This window comes from Panonychus citri, unplaced genomic scaffold, assembly GCF_014898815.1.
Source record: "Panonychus citri isolate SS breed McGregor unplaced genomic scaffold, ASM1489881v1 Contig00001, whole genome shotgun sequence".
Taxonomy (NCBI): domain Eukaryota; kingdom Metazoa; phylum Arthropoda; class Arachnida; order Trombidiformes; family Tetranychidae; genus Panonychus; species Panonychus citri.
The window spans coordinates 1,597,321-1,622,992 of NW_026515406.1; the positions used below are offsets into that span (position 1 = coordinate 1,597,321).

Consider the following 25,672-nt stretch of genomic DNA (forward strand, 5'->3'; position numbering starts at 1 on the left):
TGAAAATTGGCTAAGGTGATACCAAAAATTGTCCAGTGATTAAGAGAGAGCCACCAATTATAATAAACCAACTGTCCTGTCAACTGGTAAGACTGACATAGATATTGTTCAACAATCAGTGTCAATAATTAAGGAATCAGGTAATTCATATAATTTAATAATAATAATAAAAATTACAATTTAAATTGTGACCAGTGATACAATATTTTATAACGAGAGAAATTGTATAATGATGATTAGGAGTAAATTATAATTTAGATGATATCATTGTGTCCAATTGAATTATCTGTGGTGTCAAAGCTAATGGTCAAGACCACAACCACTAATACTAACACCGATAATATTCTCGAGTTTCCTTTTCTCGGCTTCTCGATGATGAGCTCCGGGTGGTACTTTTTCAGAAGGTCGATAAGAGCACTCGTATCCTTTGCTGTTTCTCCAATTACCAATGTTGCAGCATCTTTTTCTTTGGTCAAGTTGATGGATAGATTATTGTGTTTGGTAAGAACTTTGATCACCTTACTTAAAACCAAAGAACCTTTAACCCACGACCTTGTATTCTACCTTTTTCTTTAACGAAGATAACTTTTTCTTTATTGCCATTTTTCTTGCATTTATTTGCTTGGGCAGCTTGTCGAGGCTTGGTGACAGTCTCTTTGACGATTTGGCTGTAGCTTTTCTTGGAATCAGCCTCTAATTTAGCGTCGATTCTTTTTCCAATGCTTTCAGCAATTCTGCCCACTTTGGCGTTGTACATTGAAGTATTACCAATAGATAATTTAAAGAGACGATTGAATGAATTGGATCCAACAATAATTTATCCATTAATATCAACCAGATCAAAGAATGAGATTAAATCGGACACCGAATCACCTCTTCCAATAATAATTCGTGAGAGTGATTTAAAGTACCAAGTTGAGAGAACACTTTTATATCGACTAGTATGACATACAATCAAGATGATTCAGTTAGATCATCGGCTATCGACAAGCTACTGCTTATCGAGTCCAACCTGAGCTGTAATTTTGGAAGTAGATTAGAATGATTTGCTCATATACGATAAAAAACTAAAGCCAACACCGACCGATCGTCAGATTAGTGTTGACATTCCCCGATGTCATCAATATAATGATCTTCTAGCATCGCTCAAAGGATACAAGAAGAAATATGGACCTATCGAGGATGCAATTAGGGAATATGATATAAACATAATTAAGACACATACCAAGGAACACTATTATTTATTAGCAGTGATTAACGATCTTCCTTTGGCCGCTCAACTTGTCCTCGAATCTGCTGGACGGACAGTCAGTGTATTACACGAACACAAGATTCCATATCAATTGAAAATCTCATCCAACGTATCAGCTAATTAGAGGAAGATAGATTAAATTATTTAAAGTACAATAGAACGTAATGAACAATAGTAAACATTAAATGGATAATGAAACTTTCCCTTTGCGATGTGGCCAATATATTGAAGCGCCAATGATTCAGCCGAAGGCAGAAAAAACTACTGCCCCCTATTGTCAATAGAGAGTTTCGAGTTGAAATTATGCTTACTTTCAACAGAAAAAAGGTTTATTTCTATTGTTTACATCGAACCTCATGATATCAATTCAATCGAAATTATTCTCAAGAATCATTATTATACATATATATTAGTGGATAAATTATTTTTTTGGTGATGTTGTGATTGTTGATGATGAGGATGTTAGTGAATGGCTTAAGCATATGAATTTTATTCTTTTCATTTAACTTCGTAATCAACAATCAATCCGTCATCAAAGTTTAAAAAACCGCTTCATCCCCATGGTTACAATTTGAATTGGGTGAAACAATCTTACTTTTATAGCAAGTTTCGGGGTCGTTTATTGTATTGAATCACTCTTTCGAGTTCGAGCAGGTAAAAGGTTCCGCCCTTTCGAGCATTTTCCCACCCAAAGGGTGCCTGCTTGATTGTATAACATAACATAGAATTTTGGATAATAAATTGTTACAAAATAAGAAAATATAAATAAAAAAATGGGATGAACGAGATGAATATAAGAGAAAAAGAGAGAAAAAGAGAAAAAAGAGAGAAAAGGAGGGACAAAGAAAAAGAGAGAAAGATAGAAAAAGAGGATAAAATCAATAAGAATAATTGTGAATAAAATGGTTGGTTAATTAGCTGATTGAGTTGCATCAATAATTGGTGTCAGTATCGGTCATTATTTCATCTCAGAGTTTGCAGGTTCATTTTAACGTTTTTCAGGTTCAACTCAATCAATACCAGCTTTTGATGCTTAAGCAATTAACTCCATGGCTCAGAGACATTAATATCCAACATGGACTCGTTAATTGTTTCACCTTTTTTAATTGTTGACACAATGATATCATCTAAATTATAATGCACTCCTAATCATCATTATACACTTTCTCTCGTTATAATATATATATTGTAACACTGGTCACAATTCACCTTTTTTAATTGAAGAAGAAAGATTTGAATTGGTTAGAAGAAGCAAATCTATTAACAAATCAGGGTTATTTATTGTATTGAATCACTCTTTCGAGTTCGAGCAGGTAAAAGGTTCCGCCCTTTCGAGCATTTTCCCACACAATGGGTGCCTGCTTGATTGTATAACATAACATAGAATTTTGGATAATAAATTGTTACAAAATAAGAAAATATAAATAAAAAAATGGGATAAATGAGATGAATATAAGAGAAAAAGAGAGAAAAGGAGGGACAAAGAAAAAGAGAGAAAGATAGAAAAGGAGGATAAAATCAATAAGAATAATTGTGAATAAAATGGTTGGTTAATTAGCTGATTGAGTTGCATCAATAATTGGTGTCAGTATCGGTCATTATTTCATCTCAGAGTTTGCAGGTTCATTTTAACGCTTTTCAGGTTCAGGATCGTCCTCTCCTATTGCTCCGTTGTTCGGACTTTTGTCCCATGAAGGTGATGAAAAGGATTGGATCTTTACCCGTGCATCTAATTAGTTTCATTTTAATTCTAATTATCTAAAAATGATGAATTTTCAAGGGATTATTTGGACTTGAGAATTAATTTGTTTAAATTATCCAACCTGTTGAATCTGTTTAAATACTGGGCTAAATTAGTTTCTTAGTAACGAACTTGATTGTCTGGGTATAAAAATGTTGATGATGCTAATGATGATTGTGTGGTACTTGTTTTTGTTGTTGTTGATGTTGTGATTGTTGTTGATGATGATGATGATGATGATGAGTACTTAGTAATATGAGCGACGATTTAAAATAAATCATTGTACTCATAATTAACGAGGTTCATCGCGGCTTCTGTTTTGGCCTGAATCATTGGGCACTTTCTCGACATACAGTGGTGGTTGTGGTCTTGACCATTGGCTTTGCAACGATAACATGACGGTGGAGATCTACAATTACCAGTACAGGTACATTCGCCACACTTTTTGCATCTTTTCTGATTCTTACATTGTTCTTGATGATGACCATCCAAGGATTGGCACTTATTACAGGAGTTGATGATGAAAGTGTCTTCTATTTGGACTTTTCTGAAGCCAAATTTTACTCTTCCATTTGTTTGTGAAATATTGTCTCTCACTTTCGATGGAACGGAAAGAACCAAGTTGGTGACCAAAAGGTTCGAAGCCACTTTCTTCGATTTGAAGCTTTTTAGAACCTTAATTTGTTCATCTTCTTCTCCATTTTGCCATTGGTTCATCTCGATCAGCTTATCCAAAAGCTGATTATCATCGACTTCTGTGTCGAAAACTTCATTTAAATTTAAGCCTCTTAATAATATTCTCGGGTTTCTTTTTCTCGGCTTCTCGATGATAAGCTCCGGGTGGTACTTTTTCAGAAGGTCGATAAGAGCACTCGTATCCTTTTCTGTTTCTCCAATTACCAATGTTGCAGCATCTTTTTCTTTGGTCAAGTTGATGGATAGATTATTGTGTTTGGTAAGAACTTTGATCACCTTACTTGCAACATAAGAACCATTTACTCACTGTCCTTGTACTCTACCTTTTTCTTTAACGAAGATAACTTTTTCTCGCCATTTTTCTTGCATTCGATTGAGCAGCTTTTCGAGGCTTGAAAACAGTCTCTTGGACGATTTAGCTGTAGCTCTTCTTGGAAGCAGTTTCTAATTTAGCGTCGATTCTTTTCCAATGCTTCAGCTATTCTGTCCACTTTGGCGTTCTAATCTTCCTTTTGTCAAACCATGCTTTCGATAGCTGTAAGGCCTTTTATCACTACAGCGAATTCGTCATCAACTTCCAAAGAATTGTCACTATGAAGAGTCGAATTCATATCCTTTATTCTTTTGATCAGCATAAGGACCCCCTTTGTTTTTGGGAAAGTTTGACCTATTAAGTGGTGACTTCGGTTTATTTCTGATCGTGATGATAAGCTCTTTCACCGTCACTACGACCTCTCCCATGTTGATTCGATAATTGAATCAAATTTAAATAAAAAACTATGAACAAAAATCACTATTAAGATAAACAAACACGCAAAATATTAAAAGAGAAACTCGACGTTGACTCGTCGAAAGTTGTGGCCCAATAGAGTTGGAAAAATTTGACTCGAGACTTTTATACATCTTAACCTGTTCATTTACTTTTCCTTGTTTCCATTGGTCCATTTCAATGATATTGACCTAAAGCTCATCTTCAGCTCATATGTTACAATCTATGTTACATTTAAGCCTCTCTCATTTCCTTGAGAATTAGCTTCGGGTTGTATATTTTCAAAAGTTCAACAAGAGTATTACCAATGGATAATTTTAGGAGAAGATTAATTGAATTAGATCCAACGATCATTTATCCATAAACATAAACCCGATCAAAGAATGAGATTAGATCGGATTAAGAATCTATTTTCACAATCAACGTGAGAAAGATTCTTTTAACCAAGTCGACTGAACACTTTTATACTATTACGAGATGGAATCGAGATGATTCAGTTATTTAACTGTTATCAGATTAAAAATGATTATTGTTACATTCAAGCAAAAACTTAAATTGTAACAATCGTTAATTATCTAATTCTATTTCACTAATTATTTCATTTTCTTTTTTCTTTCTCTTTCAAAAAGGTTTGCCGCGTCTTTGAATATTATCAGAAACCTTTTTCTCTGGTTGACTTCCCTTTTTACAGTCACATTTGAATATTGTCCATGGTAATATAACACCCGAGGCTATTGTCTTCAATGATATCGACAATTAAAAACATTTGATAAATCGGGATGGTTATCGCTTTTGTATTTCTTTATGAGATCTAATCTTGATTGTTGACAATCACAACATCATCAACAACAAACACAAGTACCACACAATCATCATCTTCCTCATCAATAGCATCATCAACAATTATTGTCTCATTTGTCCCTCATTATATTGAAGTATTACCAATGGATAATTTAAAGAGACGATTGAATGAATTGGATCCAACAATAATTTGATATAACGGAAAGAACTGAAGATATAAATGTTCGAACAATTTTTATTTGAACTTTCTTGGATAACGCATGATGGATAACGTAATATGGGGTAAAGAGAACCATTTGTAATCTCGATTCTTTAACTGTTTGAATATTTCAACTGTTAATATTAGTGAATAAATGATAATTTTTGTCACTCATTTTATCATGATTATTATCCGTAGTAACGTTTCAATTAAACGAGGGACAAATTAGACTTAACTATTAATGAACAAGATAATTATTGTTTGATGCTTTTGTTTGATGTTTTCAACAACTGGATTACGAGGTGAACTGAATTCATAGTAAAGATAAGAGAAGATTATTAAACGATTGACTGAATATCGGAAAAACACGGCGGTGGGGCGAGTGAATTTCGGTCTGATATTTCATCAGCTCTTCTTAGTTCTGAGAGAAATTTTCTCATATTGTAAACCAAATTAAATAATTTTTTTCTTTTTGAAACATCGTTCGTTGTCATTAATTGCACGATATCATCTGTTGTTAATTTCGCTGTTAAATCACAGGAAGTTCGGATCGAATCCATGTTTGGACATTCGGTGATCCAATGGCTCACTTTTCTTTTACCTTGATTACACCAACAGTTTTCTGCTTTCTGTTTTCCTCTGAACTTGTAGTAGAAAAATCCACCGGCAAGAAAAGTATTCACATATATGAAGTTCCAATCATGTTTTCTCTCTTTGAATAGTAATCGTTTATCTGTCTTTAACCAATCAAGGCCACTTTTGAAATCTTCATCATAATTTTCAAGTATTGGTTGAAGTGATTGTTTGGCTTGTTTTTCATCTTTGTCGAGTTTGAAGCCAAACGTATTAACAAATAGCTTATTGATTTCCTCGTAATTGTGGTTTAATTTTTTGAAGAGATGATCGATGATGATTTCCCAAGGAGCTTGTGAGAATACTGTTTTCGTGACGGTAATTGAAGAGGTTGACGGAGGTAAATTGAACATTTTTCTTATGGCATTGGAGATAATTTTTAGCATGATCTCTCTAATCTTTTTTATCTTTATGTCTCCAAGGGAGGTTTTAGGAGTCCCAGTTATTAACGACAGAACAAGTGACCTGATTATCATCTTTTTCCATTTGAAGGGGAGCGGTTGAAGATGTTGATAGTTTTTGGCTATTATTTCGGACGCTTTCAGCGCTTTTCGCTCTTGTTGTCGCCATTGTCTGTCTACCATTCGATTCTTACCAAAGATGTAACCAAGAACTTTGAGCTCATCCGATTCTATGATATCATCAAGTATCACCTTTTTTCCTGATTTAATGAAACCTTTCAACATAAGGAATTGAGTTTTAGTCTTTTCCAAGTTTAGGTTGACATTTGATAGTTCAATGTCCAATTCATTGATTACTCTCTTGGCCTTTTCTTTTAGTTTATCCATCGTGGTCTCTTTCACTAAGAAAGTGATATCATCAGCGTATATTGACACAATAACTTTATTACGACCAATCACATCGTTGATTAATCTATTAGTAACTATACTGTACAGAACTGGTCCAAGTATCGAACCCTGAGGTACTCCGTCTGTTGATCTACACCAGAGAGTTTTATTTTCATGTGTTGTTTTAGTGTACCTGTTAGAGAGAAAACTTGTAAGCAGCTCTAACCATTCCTTTGCCAAATTCCATCTACTCAGCTCGTTTATTATCGCATCTCTCGAAACATTGTCAAATGCACCTTTTACGTCGACAGCGAATAGTCCGACTTTTCGCTTCAATCCTTCAGTATCTTTGTTTATGTTATCTAAAATGTTGATTATCGCATCATCTCTTGATCTATTTCTCACATAAGCGAATTGGTTTTGCCAGTTTTGTTCGTTGATCAGAGAAACTATTTTGGAGTGAATTATTTTTTCGATTATTTTTCCGAAAATTGTTTGAACGTGAATCATTCTTGCTTTACTAGCATTCGCCTTTGGTATCATCACCGCTCGGCTCACTTTCCATGGGGTTGGAAAGTGTCCAGTGTTTAGGATGATGTTGATAAGGGTCGTGAAGAAGTTGATGTGAGTGATGATGAGAAATTTTGTCCATTTGACTGGCAATGATTCGATACCCGACGAGACGTTGGTTTTAATTGATGAGAGGATAATTTTAATATCATCGATATCAAGTTGTATGAATTGTTTGTCGTCAGCGGGAAAGTTTTGTATCAGCGATGGCGGAAATGTGGTGAAATCGGAAGTTAATTCGCAACAGCTTTGAGTGAAAAGAGCTTGATTTTCCCAGTAATCAACACGCTCCTCTATGCAATTCTTTCTATCTGTTCCTATTAGATTGTTGATTAACTTCCAAGGATCGGCTTTATTTTTTTCGATTTGTTTTGCCATGAATTCATCTCTCGCATGTCTCAATAATTTCTTATACGACTTTTTCTTTTCCTTCAATAAATCAACCATAAGCAACTTATTTTCTCCACTGGTTTTATTTATCTGTTTCTTCCATCTTTCGATCTCTTTTCTCCGTCTTTCCATTCCAGCCGTCCACCAAGGTTTATGCGGTCGCTTTGTAGACATGGATGATGATTTAATTTGAATACATTTCTCTATTACTTCTTGGCAAATTTTGTCAATTTGCTTCGTTGATGAAATGGATTGAATCAGTGGTGGATTCCAATCTTTTATCATCTGTATGGCCTTTTCGCTGTTCAAATGGTAAATTTTTCCTTTTTGGCTTTTCTCGGAAACTTCGAACATGTAGTCAACTACTATTGCTCTGTGGTCACTTCCTTCCCAATCAATCGTGTCCATGTAAATACATTTATTGGACGCTAATTTGTTCGTGCTAATGATGTCCAACCACGAACGACTCTGGTCCTTTCTGCTCACATAAGTGTAATTATTTTCTGTCGGTTTAGTGATAAACTTGAATTGTTGACTTGTTAATGTTACATACATGGCCGAGCCTTTGGTCACGACTTCAGGTCTCCCAGAGCACCGATAGGACCAAGAGGGATGAGAAGAGTTGACATCTCCACCAATAACCACTTCTTTCTCTCGGTGTCTATTAAGAATAATGTGAAGTTTTCGAGTTTCTATTTCATATTTGACCGCCGATAAATTTGGGCTGAGATAAACACAGATGATGATCAAATTACCTCCCATTAGAACCACTGTCGTTTCATCCATGTCACCATTCCAAAGGCGTTTGAATTGTTGATTCGAAGCTATAACTGAACGTTGACTTTCTGCTACAAAGTGGCCTTTGACTCTGAGGACACTGAGAAAAGGAATGTTGGGCTCTGTTATAAGAAAAGTTATGGGTTGGTTTTGATCTAGTTGTCTCAGGATCTTGCCCATTGCAACATTTGAACGAGCTGCATTGATTTCGATTATTTTCATTGTCTTGAAACTAACTATTCAAAATTAACTTTGTTGATCAGTTGAGTAGCAATTATCACAAGAGTAAATTGTAAAGTGACTTCTATTTGAGCATTTCTGAAACCTTATTCTACTCTTTTATTAGTGTCAGGGATTTTGTTTAGATTATAATCGATGGAACTAATTAACGACTTTGACATTTAGCTTTCAAGAACCTTCATTCTTTCATTTTTTACTTGTTTCCACTGTAATATATCAACAAAATTGTCAAAAAGCCGATTATCATCAACTTAAGTGTCGAAAACTTCATCTAGATTTAAGCTTCTTATTAATATCCTCAGGTTTCTTTTTATCATCTCCTCGATAACAAGCTCCGGGTGGTACTTTTTCAGAAGGTCGATAAGAGCACTCGTATTCTTTTCTGTTTCTCCAATTACCAATGTTGCAGCATCTTTTTTGAGTGGGCTGATGGACAGATTACTGTGTTTGGTAAGAGCGGTGATCACATTACACAATGAATAACCTTTTCCTGGATCAATGTAACCGAACCTTTACCAGATTAATGGTCAAAATATTGAAAAGTATCAGCCAGTGTTTAAATCCAACGGAAAGTTTCTGGTGTCTATCTGAAATTTTGGGCAATACTTGAAACTTGGTTTTATCAAAATGATGATTAATTTTCACAACTTCAATTATGATTTAGATGATTAATTTTCTCAAAAATTATTTTCCAGTTTCCAACTAATGAATTGGTCAGAGAGATTTGCCCTCGGATCACAATGGATGATTTAATTGACGCTTGGGAATCTGGTGAACGGGTGATAATTGTTGACCGACGTTCAGAAGATGATTTAATTCAATATGGACCAATCGAGGATGCAATTAGGGAATATGATATAAATACAGCCACGAAAAATGAGATGAGAACAAAAATTGTGACTTATAAGCATAGAGAGATAATTTTTGTTCTCATCTCATTTTTTGTGGCTGTATAATTAAGACACATACCAAGCAACACTATTATTTATTAGCAGTGATTAACGATCTTCGTTTGGCCGCTCAACTTGTCCTCGATCAGCTAATTAGATTATCCAACAGATTAGTCAATCAAATAACAACAATCACAATTAAATCAACTTTTTCACTGAGAATATAATAACATTACAATCAATCACTTTATCTGGTCATCGTAAGGTTTAAAAAGTTTAATCAACAATCAAGATTAGATCTCATAAAGAAATACACAAATGATAATCATCCCGATTAATCAACTTTTTTTAATTGTCTGGCAATCAATTTCTACTATTACTCTAATTGTCTGCTCTTTACAACAGACAATTTAATTGGACACAATGATATCATCTAAATTATAATTTACTCCTAACCATCATTATACAATTTCTCTCGTTATAAAATATTGTGACCATTGGTCATTTTTATTTTAGGTTTGAAAACAATTTTCTGGATTTCGCGTAATCATGATGACCAACAAAATCATAAATCCTGTAAGTATTATTACATGAACCGAAAACTAACTCTTCCAACTGAATCATATCCATTCCATCTTATAAAAGTGTTCGCTCGACTTGTTAAAAGAATCTTCTCACATTGATTGTGAAAATAGATTCTTAATCCGATCTAATCCCATTCTTTGATCGGGTTTATGTTTATGGATAAATGATCGTTGGATCTAATTCAATTAATCTTCTCCTAAAATTATCCATTGGTAATACTCTTGTTGAACTTTTGAAAATATACAACCCGAAGCTAATTCTCAAGGAAATGAGAGAGGCTTAAATGTAACATAGATTGTAACATATGAGCTGAAGATGAGCTTTAGGTCAATATCATTGAAATGGACCAATGGAAACAAGGAAAAGTAAATGAACAGGTTAAGATGTATAAAAGTCTCGAGTCAAATTTTTCCAACTCTATTGGGCCACAACTTTCGACGAGTCAACGTCGAGTTTTTCTTTTAATATTTTGCGTGTTTTTTTATCTTAATAGTGATTTGTGTTAATAGTTTTTAATTCAAATTTGATTCAATTATTGAATCAACATGAGAGGTCGTAGTGACGGTGAAAGAGCTCATCAGCGCGATCAAAAATAAACCAAAGTCACCACTTAATAAGTTAAACTTTCCGAAAGAAACAAAGTCGATCCTGCTGATGATTAAAGGAATAAAGGATATGACTTCCGCTCTTCATAGTGACAACTCGTTGGAAGTTGATGACAAATTCGCTGTAGTTATGAAAGGCCTTACAGCTATCGAAAGAATGGTTGGACAAAAGGAAGATTACAACGCCAAAGTGGACAGAATTGCTGAAAGCATCGGAAAAAGAATCGAAGCTAAATTAGAGGCTGTTTCCAAGAAAAGCTACAGCCAAATCGTCAAAGAGACTGTCACCAAGCCTCGACAAGCTGCCCAAGCAAATAAATGCAAGAAAAATGGCAATAAAGAAAAAGTTATCTTCGTTAAAGAAAAAGGTAGAATACAAGGTCAGTGGGTTAAAGGTTCTTTGGTTTTAAATAAGGTGATCAAAGTTCTTACCAAACACAATAATCTATCCATCAACTTGACCAAAGAAAAAGATGCTGCAACATTGGTAATTGGAGAAACAGAAAAGGATACGAGTGCTCTTATCGACCTTCTGAAAAAGTACCACCCGGAGCTTATCATCGAGAAGCCGAGAAAAAGAAACCCGAGAATATTATTAAGAGGCTTAAATTTAAATGAAGTTTTCGACACAGAAGTCGATGATAATCAGCTTTTGGATAAGCTGATCGAGATGAACCAATGGCAAAATGGAGAAGAAGATGAACAAATTAAGGTTCTAAAAAGCTTCAAATCGAAGAAAGTGGCTTGAACCTTTGGTCACCAACTTGGTTCTTTCCGTTCCATCGAAAGTGAGAGACAATATTTCACAAACAAATGGAAGAGTAAAATTTGGCTTCAGAAAAGTCCAAATAGAAGACACTTTCATCATCAACTCCTGTAATTGCCAATCCTGGATGGTCATCATCAAGAACAATGTAAGAATCAGAAAAGATGCAAAAAGTGTGGCGAATGTACCTGTACAGGTAATTGTAGATCTCCACCGTCATGTTATCGTTGCAAAGCCAATGGTCAAGACCACAACCACCACTGTATGTCGAGAAAGTGTCCAATGATTCAGGCCAAAACAGAAGCCGCGATGAACCTCGTTAATTATGAGTACAATGATTTATTTTAAATCGTCGCTCATATTACTAAGTACTCATCACCATCATCATCATCATCATCATCATCATCATCATCAACAACAACAACAACAACAACAAACACAAGTACCACACAATCATCATTAGCATCATCAACATTTTTATACCCACACAATCTCGTTAGTTAAGAAACTAATTTAGTCCAGTATTTAAACAGATTCAACAGGTTGGATAATTTAAACAAATTAATTCTCAAGTCCAAATAATCCCTTGAAAATTCATCATTATTAGATAATTAGAATTAAAATGAAACAAATTAGATGCACGGGTAAAGATCCAATCCTCTTCATCACCTTCACGGGACAAAAGTCCGAACAACGGAGCCATAGGAGAGGACGATCCTGAACCTGAAAAACGTTAAAATGAACCTGCAAACTCTGAGATGAAATAATGACCGATACTGACACCAATTATTGATGCAACTCAATCAGCTAATTAACCAACCATTTTATTCACAATTATTCTTATTGATTTTATCCTCCTTTTCTATCTTTCTCTCTTTTTCTTTGTCCCTCCTTTTCTCTCTTTTTTCTCTTTTTCTCTCTTTTTCTCTTATATTCATCTCGTTCATCCCATTTTTTTATTTATATTTTCTTATTTTGTAACAATTTATTATCCAAAATTCTATGTTATGTTATACAATCAAGCAGGCACCCATTGGGTGGGAAAATGCTCGAAAGGGCGGAACCTTTTACCTGCTCGAACTCGAAAGAGTGATTCACTATAATAAATATCCCCGTCTTGCTCAAACACATTAATATTATTGTATACGAGGGTTTGTCAGCTCAAAATTTTCACTCAAAATTGATTTTTTTCGGTTTAAGGTTCAAGCTCCATATTAAAATGGACTCAATTGCCCAATTAATTGTGTTTGTTTAAATTAGATATGGTCTTCACTATTACGGGTCACTATGGTGATACCAACAATTGTCCACTGATTAAGAGAGAGCCACCAATTATAATCAACCAACTGTCCTGTCAACTGGTAAGACTGACATAGATATTGTTCAACAATCAGTGTCAATAATTAAGTAATCAGGTAATTCATATAATTTAATAATAATAATAAACAATTACAATTTAAATTGTGACCAGTGATACAATATTTTATAACGAGAGAAATTGTATAATGATGATTAGGAGTAAATTATAATTTAGATGATATCATTGTGTCCAATTGAATTATCTGTGGTGTCAAAGCCAAAGACCACAACCACTAATACTAACACCGATAATATTGCCGAGTTTTTTTTGAGTTGAGACGAGTTGTCAATATGAAGGGCGGAAGTCATATCCTTTATTCCTTTAATCATCAGCAGGATCGACTTTGTTTCTTTCGGAAAGTTTAACTTATTAAGTGGTGACTTTGGTTTATTTTCGATCGCGCTGATGAGCTCTTTCATCGTCACTACGACCTGAAGCATCATTTTTCTCATCAATAGCATCATCAACATCAAGTATTGTCTCATTTGTCCCTCATTATATTGTAGAGAACACTTTTATATCGACTAGTATGACATACAATCAAGATGATTCAGTTAGATCATTGGCTATCAACAAGCTACTGCTTATCGAGTCCAACCTGAGCTGTAATTTTGGAAGTAGATTAGAATGATTTACTCATATACGATAAAAAAACTAAAGCCAACACCGACCGATCGTCAGATTAGTGTTGACATTCCCCGATGTCATCAATATAATGATCTTCTAGCATCGCTCAAAGGATACAAGAAGAAATATGGACCTATCGAGGATGCAATTAGGGAATATGATATAAACATAATTAAGACACATACCAAGGAACACTATTATTTATTAGCAGTGATTAACGATCTTCCTTTGGCCGCTCAACTTGTCCTCGAATCTGTTGGACGGACAGTCAGTGTATTACACGAACACAAGATTCTATATCAATTGAAAATCTCATCCAACGTATCAGCTAATTAGATTATCCAACAGATTAGTCAATCAAATAACAACAATCACAATTAAATCAACTTTTTCACTGAGAATATAATAACATTACAATCAATCACTTTATCTGGTCATCGTAAGGTTTAAAAAGTTTAATCAACAATCAAGATTAGATCTCATAAAGAAATACACAAATGATAATCATCCCGATTAATCAACTTTTTTTAATTGTCTGGCAATCAATTTCTACTATTACTCTAATTGTCTGCTCTTTACAACAGACAATTTAATTGGACACAATGATATCATCTAAATTATAATTTACTCCTAACCATCATTATACAATTTCTCTCGTTATAAAATATTGTGACCATTGGTCACAATTTAAATTGTAATTATTATTATTATTATTATTTTAGGTTTAAAATTAATTGTTTTGTTTTTCTTATTGGGGAAAATTAATTGTTTGGATTTCGAGTCATCGTGATGATCAACAAAATCACTAATGTTTAACAGTATTAATTATCCTGATACAATTTGTTTGTGCAATAAAATTTTTTTTGCTATCAACTTATCAATACGAAAAGTTAAATAACAATTAGTAAATCAATCTAAATCAACTGATTGAATTGGATTGCCTTCCATCAGATCTTTATTAACTTTCCGACCAATTAATTGATAAAATTAATGATCAGCAATACGTGGAGGCTCAGAGACCTTAATTTCAACATAGATTCGTTAATTGTTTCGCCTTTTTTAATTGTTCGAGTGATGACAATTGATTTACCTAATTTAATGTAATGAAAACTTCAAAATTCGTTCCTTCCCTCCATGGTTACGTTTTGTATTATTTAGAAGGAGCTAATCTATTAACAAAATGGAATCTCTTATTATAGTAAATCACTCTTTCGAGTTCGAGCAGGTAAAAGGTTCCGGTATTTGATGATGTTGTGATTGTTGATGATGATGATGAGGATTTTAATGCATTGTTTGATTGTGGAATAATTTGTTATTGAACCAGAACTTTCTAGGATAACCAATGATGGTAATATGGGTGATGCGCTGAGAAAAAGGGATGTTACGAAAATAGACCATTGAAAATAAATCTTTTTTTTATTGATTATCGGAGCTGTTTATTGTATTGAATCACTCTTTCGAGTTCGAGCAGGTAAAAGGTTCCGCCCTTTCGAGCATTTTCCCACCCAATGGGTGCCTGCTTGATTGTATAACATAACATAGAATTTTGGATAATAAATTGTTACAAAATAAGAAAATATAAATAAAAAAATGGGATGAACGAGATGAATATAAGAGAAAAAGAGAGAAAAAGAGAAAAAAGAGAGAAAAGGAGGGACAAAGAAAAAGAGAGAAAGATAGAAAAGGAGGATAAAATCAATAAGAATAATTGTGAATAAAATGGTTGGTTAATTAGCTGATTGAGTTGCATCAATAATTGGTGTCAGTATCGGTCATTATTTCATCTCAGAGTTTGCAGGTTCATTTTAACGTTTTTCAGGTTCAGGATCGTCCTCTCCTATGGCTCCGTTGTTCGGACTTTTGTCCCGTGAAGGTGATGAAGAGGATTGGATCTTTACCCGTGCATCTAATTTGTTTCATTTTAATTCTAATTATCTAATAATGATGAATTTTCAAGGGATTATTTGGACTTGAGAATTAATTTGTTTAAATTATCCAACCTGTTGAATCTGTTTAAATACTGGACTAAATTAGTTTCTTAACTAACGAGATTGTGTGGGTATAAAAATGTTGATGATGCTAATGATGATTGTGTGGTACTTGTGTTTGTTGTTGTTGTTGTTGTTGTTGATGATGATGATGATGATGATGATGATGATGATGGTGATGAGTACTTAGTAATATGAGCGACGATTTAAAATAAATCATTGTACTCATAATTAACGAGGTTCATCGCGGCTTCTGTTTTGGCCTGAATCATTGGACACTTTCTCGACATACAGTGGTGGTTGTGGTCTTGACCATTGGCTTTGCAACGATAACATGACGGTGGAGATCTACAATTACCTGTACAGGTACATTCGCCACACTTTTTGCATCTTTTCTGATTCTTACATTGTTCTTGATGATGACCATCCAAGGATTGGCACTTATTACAGGAGTTGATGATGAAAGTGTCTTCTATTTGGACTTTTCTGAAGCCAAATTTTACTCTTCCATTTGTTTGTGAAATATTGTCTCTCACTTTCGATGGAACGGAAAGAACCAAGTTGGTGACCAAAAGGTTCGAAGCCACTTTCTTCGATTTGAAGCTTTTTAGAACCTTAATTTGTTCATCTTCTTCTCCATTTTGCCATTGGTTCATCTCGATCAGCTTATCCAAAAGCTGATTATCATCGACTTCTGTGTCGAAAACTTCATTTAAATTTAAGCCTCTTAATAATATTCTCGGGTTTCTTTTCTCGGCTTCTCGATAAGCTCCGGTGGTACTTTTCAGAAGGTCGATAAGAGCACTCGTATCCTTTTCTGTTTCTCCAATTACCAATGTTGCAGCATCTTTTCTTTGGTCAAGTTGATGGATAGATTATTGTGTTGGTAAGAACTTTGATCACCTTATTTAAAACCAAAGAACCTTTAACCCACTGACCTTGTATTCTACCTTTTCTTTAACGAAGATAACTTTTCTTTATTGCCATTTTTCTTGCATTTATTTGCTTGGGCAGCTTGTCGAGGCTTGGTGACAGTCTCTTTGACGATTTGGCTGTAGCTTTTCTTGGAAACAGCCTCTAATTTAGCTTCGATTCTTTTTCCGATGCTTTCAGCAATTCTGTCCACTTTGGCGTTGTAATCTTCCTTTTGTCCAACCATTCTTTCGATAGCTGTAAGGCCTTTCATAACTACAGCGAATTTGTCATCAACTTCCAACGAGTTGTCACTATGAAGAGCGGAAGTCATATCCTTTATTCCTTTAATCATCAGCAGGATCGACTTTGTTTCTTTCGGAAAGTTTAACTTATTAAGTGGTGACTTTGGTTTATTTTTGATCGCGCTGATGAGCTCTTTCACCGTCACTACGACCTCTCCCATGTTGATTCAATAATTGAATCAAATTTGAATTAAAAACTATTAACACAAATCACTATTAAGATAAAAAAACACGCAAAATATTAAAAGAAAAACTCGACGTTGACTCGTCGAAAGTTGTGGCCCAATAGAGTTGGAAAAATTTGACTCGAGACTTTTATACATCTTAACCTGTTCATTTACTTTTCCTTGTTTCCATTGGTCCATTTCAATGATATTGACCTAAAGCTCATCTTCAGCTCATATGTTACAATCTATGTTACATTTAAGCCTCTCTCATTTCCTTGAGAATTAGCTTCGGGTTGTATATTTTCAAAAGTTCAACAAGAGTATTACCAATGGATAATTTTAGGAGAAGATTAATTGAATTAGATCCAACGATCATTTATCCATAAACATAAACCCGATCAAAGAATGGGATTAGATCGGATTAAGAATCTATTTTCACAATCAATGTGAGAAAGATTCTTTTAACCAAGTCGAGCGAACACTTTTATAAGATGGAATGGATATGATTCAGTTGGAAGAGTTAGTTTTCGGTTCATGTAATAATACTTACAGGATTTATGATTTTGTTGGTCATCATGATTACGCGAAATCCAGAAAATTGTTTTCAAACCTAAAATAAAAATGACCAATGGTCACAATATTTTATAACGAGAGAAATTGTATAATGATGGTTAGGAGTAAATTATAATTTAGATGATATCATTGTGTCCAATTAAATTGTCTGTTGTAAAGAGCAGACAATTAGAGTAATAGTAGAAATTGATTGCCAGACAATTAAAAAAAGTTGATTAATCGGGATGATTATCATTTGTGTATTTCTTTATGAGATCTAATCTTGATTGTTGATTAAACTTTTTAAACCTTACGATGACCAGATAAAGTGATTGATTGTAATGTTATTATATTCTCAGTGAAAAAGTTGATTTAATTGTGATTGTTGTTATTTGATTGACTAATCTGTTGGATAATCTAATTAGCTGATCGAGGACAAGTTGAGCGGCCAAACGAAGATCGTTAATCACTGCTAATAAATAATAGTGTTGCTTGGTATGTGTTCTTATAGAAATATTAAAATGAGATGAGAACAAAATTATCTCTATGCTTATAAGTCACAATTTTTGTTCTCATCTCATTTTTCGTGGCTGTATTTATATCATATTCCCTAATTGCATCCTCGATTGGTCCATATTGAATTAAATCATCTTCTGAACGTCGGTCAACAATTATCACCCGTTCACCAGATTCCCAAGCGTCAATTAAATCATCCATTGTGATCCGAGGGCAAATCTCTCTGACCAATTCATTAGTTGGAAACTGGAAAATAATTTTTGAGAAAATTAATCATCTAAATCATAATTGAAGTTGTGAAAATTAATCATCATTTTGATAAAACCAAGTTTCAAGTATTGCCCAAAATTTCAGATAGACACCAGAAACTTTCCGTTGGATTTAAACACTGGCTGATACTTTTCAATATTTTGACCATTAATCTGGTAAAGGTTCGGTTACATTGATCCAGGGAAAAGGTTATTCAATTGCAAGTAATGTGATCACCGCTCTTACCAAACACAGTAATCTGTCCATCAGCCCACTCAAAAAAGATGCTGCAACATTGGTAATTGGAGAAACAGAAAAGAATACGAGTGCTCTTATCGACCTTCTGAAAAAGTACCACCCGGAGCTTGTTATCGAGGAGATGATAAAAAGAAACCTGAGGATATTAATAAGAAGCTTAAATCTAGATGAAGTTTTCGACACTTAAGTTGATGATAATCGGCTTTTTGACAATTTTGTTGATATATTACAGTGGAAACAAGTAAAAAATGAAAGAATGAAGGTTCTTGAAAGCTAAATGTCAAAGTCGTTAATTAGTTCCATCGATTATAATCTAAACAAAACCCTGACACTAATAAAAGAGTAGAATAAGGTTTCAGAAATGCTCAAATAGAAGTCACTTTACAATTTACTCTTGTGATAATTGCTACTCAACTGATCAACAAAGTTAATTTTGAATAGTTAGTTTCAAGACAATGAAAATAATCGAAATCAATGCAGCTCGTTCAAATGTTGCAATGGGCAAGATCCTGAGACAACTAGATCAAAACCAACCCATAACTTTTCTTATAACAGAGCCCAACATTCCTTTTCTCAGTGTCCTCAGAGTCAAAGGCCACTTTGTAGCAGAAAGTCAACGTTCAGTTATAGCTTCGAATCAACAATTCAAACGCCTTTGGAATGGTGACATGGATGAAACGACAGTGGTTCTAATGGGAGGTAATTTGATCATCATCTGTGTTTATCTCAGCCCAAATTTATCGGCGGTCAAATATGAAATAGAAACTCGAAAACTTCACATTATTCTTAATAGACACCGAGAGAAAGAAGTGGTTATTGGTGGAGATGTCAATTAGTATAGTTAGTGTTCCTTGGTATGTGTCTTAATTATGTTTATATCATATTCCCTAATTGCATCCTCGATTGGTCCATATTGAATTAAATCATCTTCTGAACGTCGGTCAACAATTATCACCCGTTCACTAGATTCCCAAGCGTCAATTAAATCATCCATTGTGATCCGAGGGCAAATCTCACTGACCAATTCATTAGTTGGAATCAAATACCCGGTTATCGTCCAGATAAATGTCCATTTGAGAAACATATAATTTCTGGTGTATATCTGAAATTTGCCGTTGGATTTAAACACTGACTGATTCATTAGTTGGAAACTGGAAAATAATTTTTGAGAAAATAGATCATCTAAATCATAATTCAAGTTGTGAAAATCAATCATTTTGATGAAGTCAAGTTGCAAGTATTGCCCGAAATTTCAGATAGACACCAGAAATTTTATGTTTCTCAAATGGACATTTATCTGGACGATAACGGGGTATTTTATTGTACTCGATCAGTTTGTTTAGAACATAAATCTTATGGTCGATAATCTCAATCTCTAGTAGTTGCATCAGCTGATTAACTTTTCGTTGTAAATTTGCCGTTTAATTAAAACACTTACCAAACACAATACAAACACAGTAATCTGTCCATCAGCTCACTCAAAAAAAAAAAATGCTGCAACATTGGTAATTGGAGAAACAGAAAAGAATACGAGTGCTCTTATCGACCTTCTGAAAAAGTACCACCCGGAGCTTGTTATCGAGGAGCCGAGAAAAAGAAACCCGAGGATATTACTAAGAAGCTTTAATTTAGATGAAGTTTTCGACACTTAAGTTGATGATAATCGGCTTTTTGACAATTTTGTTGATATATAACAGTGGAAACAAGTAAAAAATGAAAGAATGAAGGTTCTTGAAAGCTAAAAGTCAAAGTCGTTAATTAGTTCCATCGATTAATCACTCAAACAAAATCCCTGACACTAATGAAAGAGTAGAATAAGGTTTCAGAAAAACTCAAATAGAAGTCACTTTACAATTTACTCTTGTGTTGATTACTGGGAAAATCAAGCTCTTTTCACTCAAAGCTGTTGCAAATTAACTTCCGATTTCACCACATTTCCGCCATCGCTGATATAAAACTTTCCCGCTGACGACAAACAATTCATACAACTTGATATCGATGATATTAAAATTATCCTCTCATCAATTAAAACCAACGTCTCGTCGGGTATCGAATCATTGCCAGTCAAATGGACAAAATTTCTCATCATCACTCACATCAACTTCTTCACGACCCTTATCAACATCATCCTAAACACTGGACACTTTCCAACCCCATGGAAAGTGAGCCGAGCGGTGATGATACCAAAAATTGTTCAAACATTTATATCTTCAGTTCTTTCAGTTATATCAAAATTTCTATATCACTAATAATTTCTTAATACAAGTAACTATCTTAGTTCCTGTGATTTAGTAATTATTTTAACGTATGAGAGGCGATCAGATGGGAAAAGAGGGCGAGATATTCTTGGATTGTTTGAGAATTGTCCTTGGAGAAAAATCCTCGAAGATATTTGTGAATGAAAGCGTTGAAAGAGGCAAAGGCCATTGGTTCATCGTTGAAATTGAGAAGGACGAAAGGAGCCCAAAGTGAATCTAATCCCTGCCAATATACGTAGTGAGGTTCATTGTGACGAAGCCAAGCTTTGAGTATTCGGGAAAATTTCTTGTGTCCCTTGGGCGATGCTAGAAGATCATTGTATTGGCGTTAGTTTGTTTATTTTATCGTAGACTAGTAAATCATTCCAATCTACTTCCAGGATTACGGCCCAGGCTTGGGCTCGATAAGCAGGTGGTATGTCGATGGCCGAAGACTTGAGTAGATCATCTCGAAGAAATGGACTTTCGTTGCATAATCATCGGAATAAAAGTGTTCTCTCAACTTGGTACGTGAAATCATTATCACGAATTATTATTGGAAGAGGTGATTCGGTGTCCGATTTAATTTCATTCTTTGATCTGGTTGATATTAATGGATAAATGATTGTTGGATCCAATTCATTCAATCGTCTCTTTAAATTATCCATTGGTAATACTTCAATATAATGAGGGACAAATGAGACAATACTTGATGTTGATGATGCTATTGATGAGGAAGATGACGTTTGTGTGGTACTTGTGTTTGTTGTTGATGATGTTGTGATTGTCAACAATCAAGATTAGATCTCATAGAGAAATACACAAATGATAATCATCCCGATTTATCAAATGTTTTTAATTGTCGATATCATTGAAGACAATAGCCTCGGGTGTTATATTACCATGGACAATATTCAAATGTGACTGTAAAAAGGGAAGTCAACCAGAGAAAAAGGTTTCTGATAATATTCAAAGACGCGGCAAACCTTTTTGAAAGAGAAAGAAAAAAGAAAATGAAATAATTAGTGAAATAGAATTAGATAATTAACGATTGTTACAATTTAAGTTTTTGCTTGAATGTAACAATAATCATTTTTAATCTGATAACAGTAAAATATTGTGATAGATTTGGTAGCTGATAGAGTTTTGTCGTTGTTTTATTTTAAACAATCTTAAAAAGTCCCATTCGATGTCACCGCGATTTCAAAGTCGATTCTTGTTCTGATTTTAAACCAAATCAAACACAAAACTGATGTATGATTGTTAATTTTATTGTAAGAAAGTAAATCATTCCAATCCACTTCCAGAATAACAGCTCAGGTTGGACTCGATAATCAGAAGCTTGTTGATAGCCACTGATTTAACTGAATCATATCCATTCCATCTTATAAAAGTGTTCGCTCGACTTGGTTAAAAGAATCTTTCTCACATTGATTGTGAAAATAGATTCTTAATCCGATCTAATCCCATTCTTTGATCGGGTTTATGTTTATGGATAAATGATCGTTGGATCTAATTCAATTAATCTTCTCCTAAAATTATCCATTGGTAATACTCTTGTTGAACTTTTGAAAATATACAACCCGAAGCTAATTCTCAAGGAAATGAGAGAGGCTTAAATGTAACATAGATTGTAACATATGAGCTGAAGATGAGCTTTAGGTCAATATCATTGAAATGGACCAATGGAAACAAGGAAAAGTAAATGAACAGGTTAAGATGTATAAAAGTCTCGAGTCAAATTTTTCCAACTCTATTGGGCCACAACTTTCGACGAGTCAACGTCGAGTTTTTCTTTTAATATTTTGCGTGTTTTTTTATCTTAATAGTGATTTGTGTTAATAGTTTTTAATTCAAATTTGATTCAATTATTGAATCAACATGGGAGAGGTCGTAGTGACGGTGAAAGAGCTCATCAGCGCGATCAAAAATAAACCAAAGTCACCACTTAATAAGTTAAACTTTCCGAAAGAAACAAAGTCGATCCTGCTGATGATTAAAGGAATAAAGGATATGACTTCCGCTCTTCATAGTGACAACTCGTTGGAAGTTGATGACAAATTCGCTGTAGTTATGAAAGGCCTTACAGCTATCGAAAGAATGGTTGGACAAAAGGAAGATTACAACGCCAAAGTGGACAGAATTGCTGAAAGCATCGGAAAAAGAATCGAAGCTAAATTAGAGGCTGTTTCCAAGAAAAGCTACAGCCAAATCGTCAAAGAGACTGTCACCAAGCCTCGACAAGCTGCCCAAGCAAATAAATGCAAGAAAAATGGCAATAAAGAAAAAGTTATCTTCGTTAAAGAAAAAGGTAGAATACAAGGTCAGTGGGTTAAAGGTTCTTTGGTTTTAAGTAAGGTGATCAAAGTTCTTACCAAACACGTTGAAATTGAGAAGAACGAAAGGAGCCGAAAGTGAATCTAATCCCTGCCAATATACGTAGTGAGGTTCATTGTGACGAAGCCAAGCTTTGAGTATTCGGGAAAATTTCTTGTGTCCCTTGGGCGATGCTAGAAGATCATTGTATTGGTGACATCAGGGAATGTCAACACTAATCTGACGATCGGTTGAAGTTGGCGTTAGTTTGTCTATTTTATCGTAGATTAGTAAATCATTCCAATCTACTTCCAGGATTACGGCCCAGGCTTGGGCTCGATAAGCAGGTGGTATGTCGATGGCCGAAGACTTGAGTAGATCATCTCGAAGAAATGGACTTTCGTTGCATAATCATCGGAATAAAAGTGTTCTCTCAACTTGGTACGTGAAATCATTATCACGAATTATTATTGGAAGAGGTGATTCGGTGTCCGATTTAATTTCATTCTTTGATCTGGTTGATATTAATGGATAAATGATTGTTGGATCCAATTCATTCAATCGTCTCTTTAAATTATCCATTGGTAATACTTCAATATAATGAGGGACAAATGAGACAATACTTGATGTTGATGATGCTATTGATGAGGAAGATGACGATTGTGTGGTACTTGTGTTTGTTGTTGATGATGTTGTGATTGTTGATGATGAGGATGAGGATGTTAATGAATTGTTGGAATAATTTGTTATTGAACCAGAACTTTCTAGGATAACCAATGATGGTAAACGTAATATGGGTGGTTCTTGTTTCTCATCACAATCTTTATCACGATTAGTGGTTGATGATAGACACCAGAAATGATATGCTTCTCGAATGGTCAATGGACATTCATCTGGACGATAATCGGGTATTTTATTGTACTTGATCAGTTTATCTAGACCATAAATCTCATGGTTGGGAATCTCAATCTCTAGTAGTTGCATCAGTTGATTGACTGTTGGTCTTAAATTTACCTTTGGATTTAAACACTGGCTGATTACTTGTTGATATTTTGACCATTTAGCTGGTAAAGTTTCAGTTACATTGAGCCTTTTTAAAACCTCATCAACTGTTTTACAAGCGGCAAGAGTAACTGGATTACGAGGTAACTTAATTTCCGGGTAGAGAGAAGAGAGAACAATCAAAGGAGCCGAAAGTGAATCAGTGGACGATGATTCAATATCTTTGTAATAATATCAGATTATAAATCTGCTGCTCTTGGTACCAGTACTAGAAAGACATGAGTCACCCGATTTAAGGTAACACGGGATTTCGCTTGAAATTTTAACCTTTTCATTTGAACCAAAGGCTTTTTCAACTGTCCGAATTGTTTGTAGCCCACCATTGAAGTTTATTATTTTCAATTTTATTAACACCGATGGTCTTTTCCTTTTATCGATTGGTCAAGAGTCTCATTTTTTACTTGTTTCCACTGTTATATATCAACAAAATTTTCAAAAAGTCGCTCCGGGTGGTACGTTTCATTATCATCAACTTAAGTGTCGAAAACTTCATCTGGATTTAAGCTTCTTAGTAATATCCTCGGGTTTCTTTTTCTCGGCTCCTCGATAACAAGCTCCGGGTGGTACTTTTTCATAAGGCCGATTAGACTATTCGTATCTTTTTTTCACTAGAATTACCAATGTTGCAGCATCTTTTTTGAGTGAGCTGATGGACAGATTACTGTGTTTGGTATGGTAAGAGCGGTGATCACATTACTTGCAATTGAATAACCTTTTCCCTGGATCAATGTAACCGAACCTTTACCAGATTAATGGTCAAAATATCAACAAGTAATCAGCCAGTGTTTAAATCCGCAGGTGAATTTAAACCCAACAGTCAATCAGCTGATGCAACTACTAGAGATTGAGATTCGCCACCATAAGATTTATGTTCTAGATAAACTGATCAAGTACAATAAAATACCAGATTATCGTCCAGATGAATGTCCATTGACCATTCGAGAAGCATATAATTTCTGGTGTCTATCTGAAATTTTGGGCAATACTTGAAACTTGGTTTTATCAAAATGATGATTAATTTTCACAACTTCAATTATGATTTAGATGATTAACTTTCTCAAAAATTATTTTCCAGTTTCCAACTAATGAATTGGTCAGAGAGATTTGCCCTCGGATCACAATGGATGATTTAATTGACGCTTGGGAATCTGGTGAACTGGTGATAATTGTCCCGATAATAATCCCGATTAATCAACTATTTTCAATTGTCTGGCAATCAATTTCTACTATTACTCTAATTGTCTGCTCTTTACAACAGACAATTTAATTGGACACAATGATATCATATAAATTAATATAGTTTACTCCTAATCATCATTATACAATTTCTCTCGTTATAATACAGCCACGGACATTAAGTTTCGTACACTTTCAATCAAAGTTGCGCATAGAGTTGCTTTTCTAATGTAAATTGATTAGAG

General features: G+C 34.3%; 1 pseudogene; it reads right to left on the reverse strand.

Moving 5' to 3' along the window:
* Positions 1-20,074: 20,074 nt before the first annotated feature.
* LOC128397272 (TBC domain-containing protein kinase-like protein) lies at positions 20,075-24,514 on the reverse strand (annotated as a pseudogene).
* Positions 24,515-25,672: the final 1,158 nt, after the last annotated feature.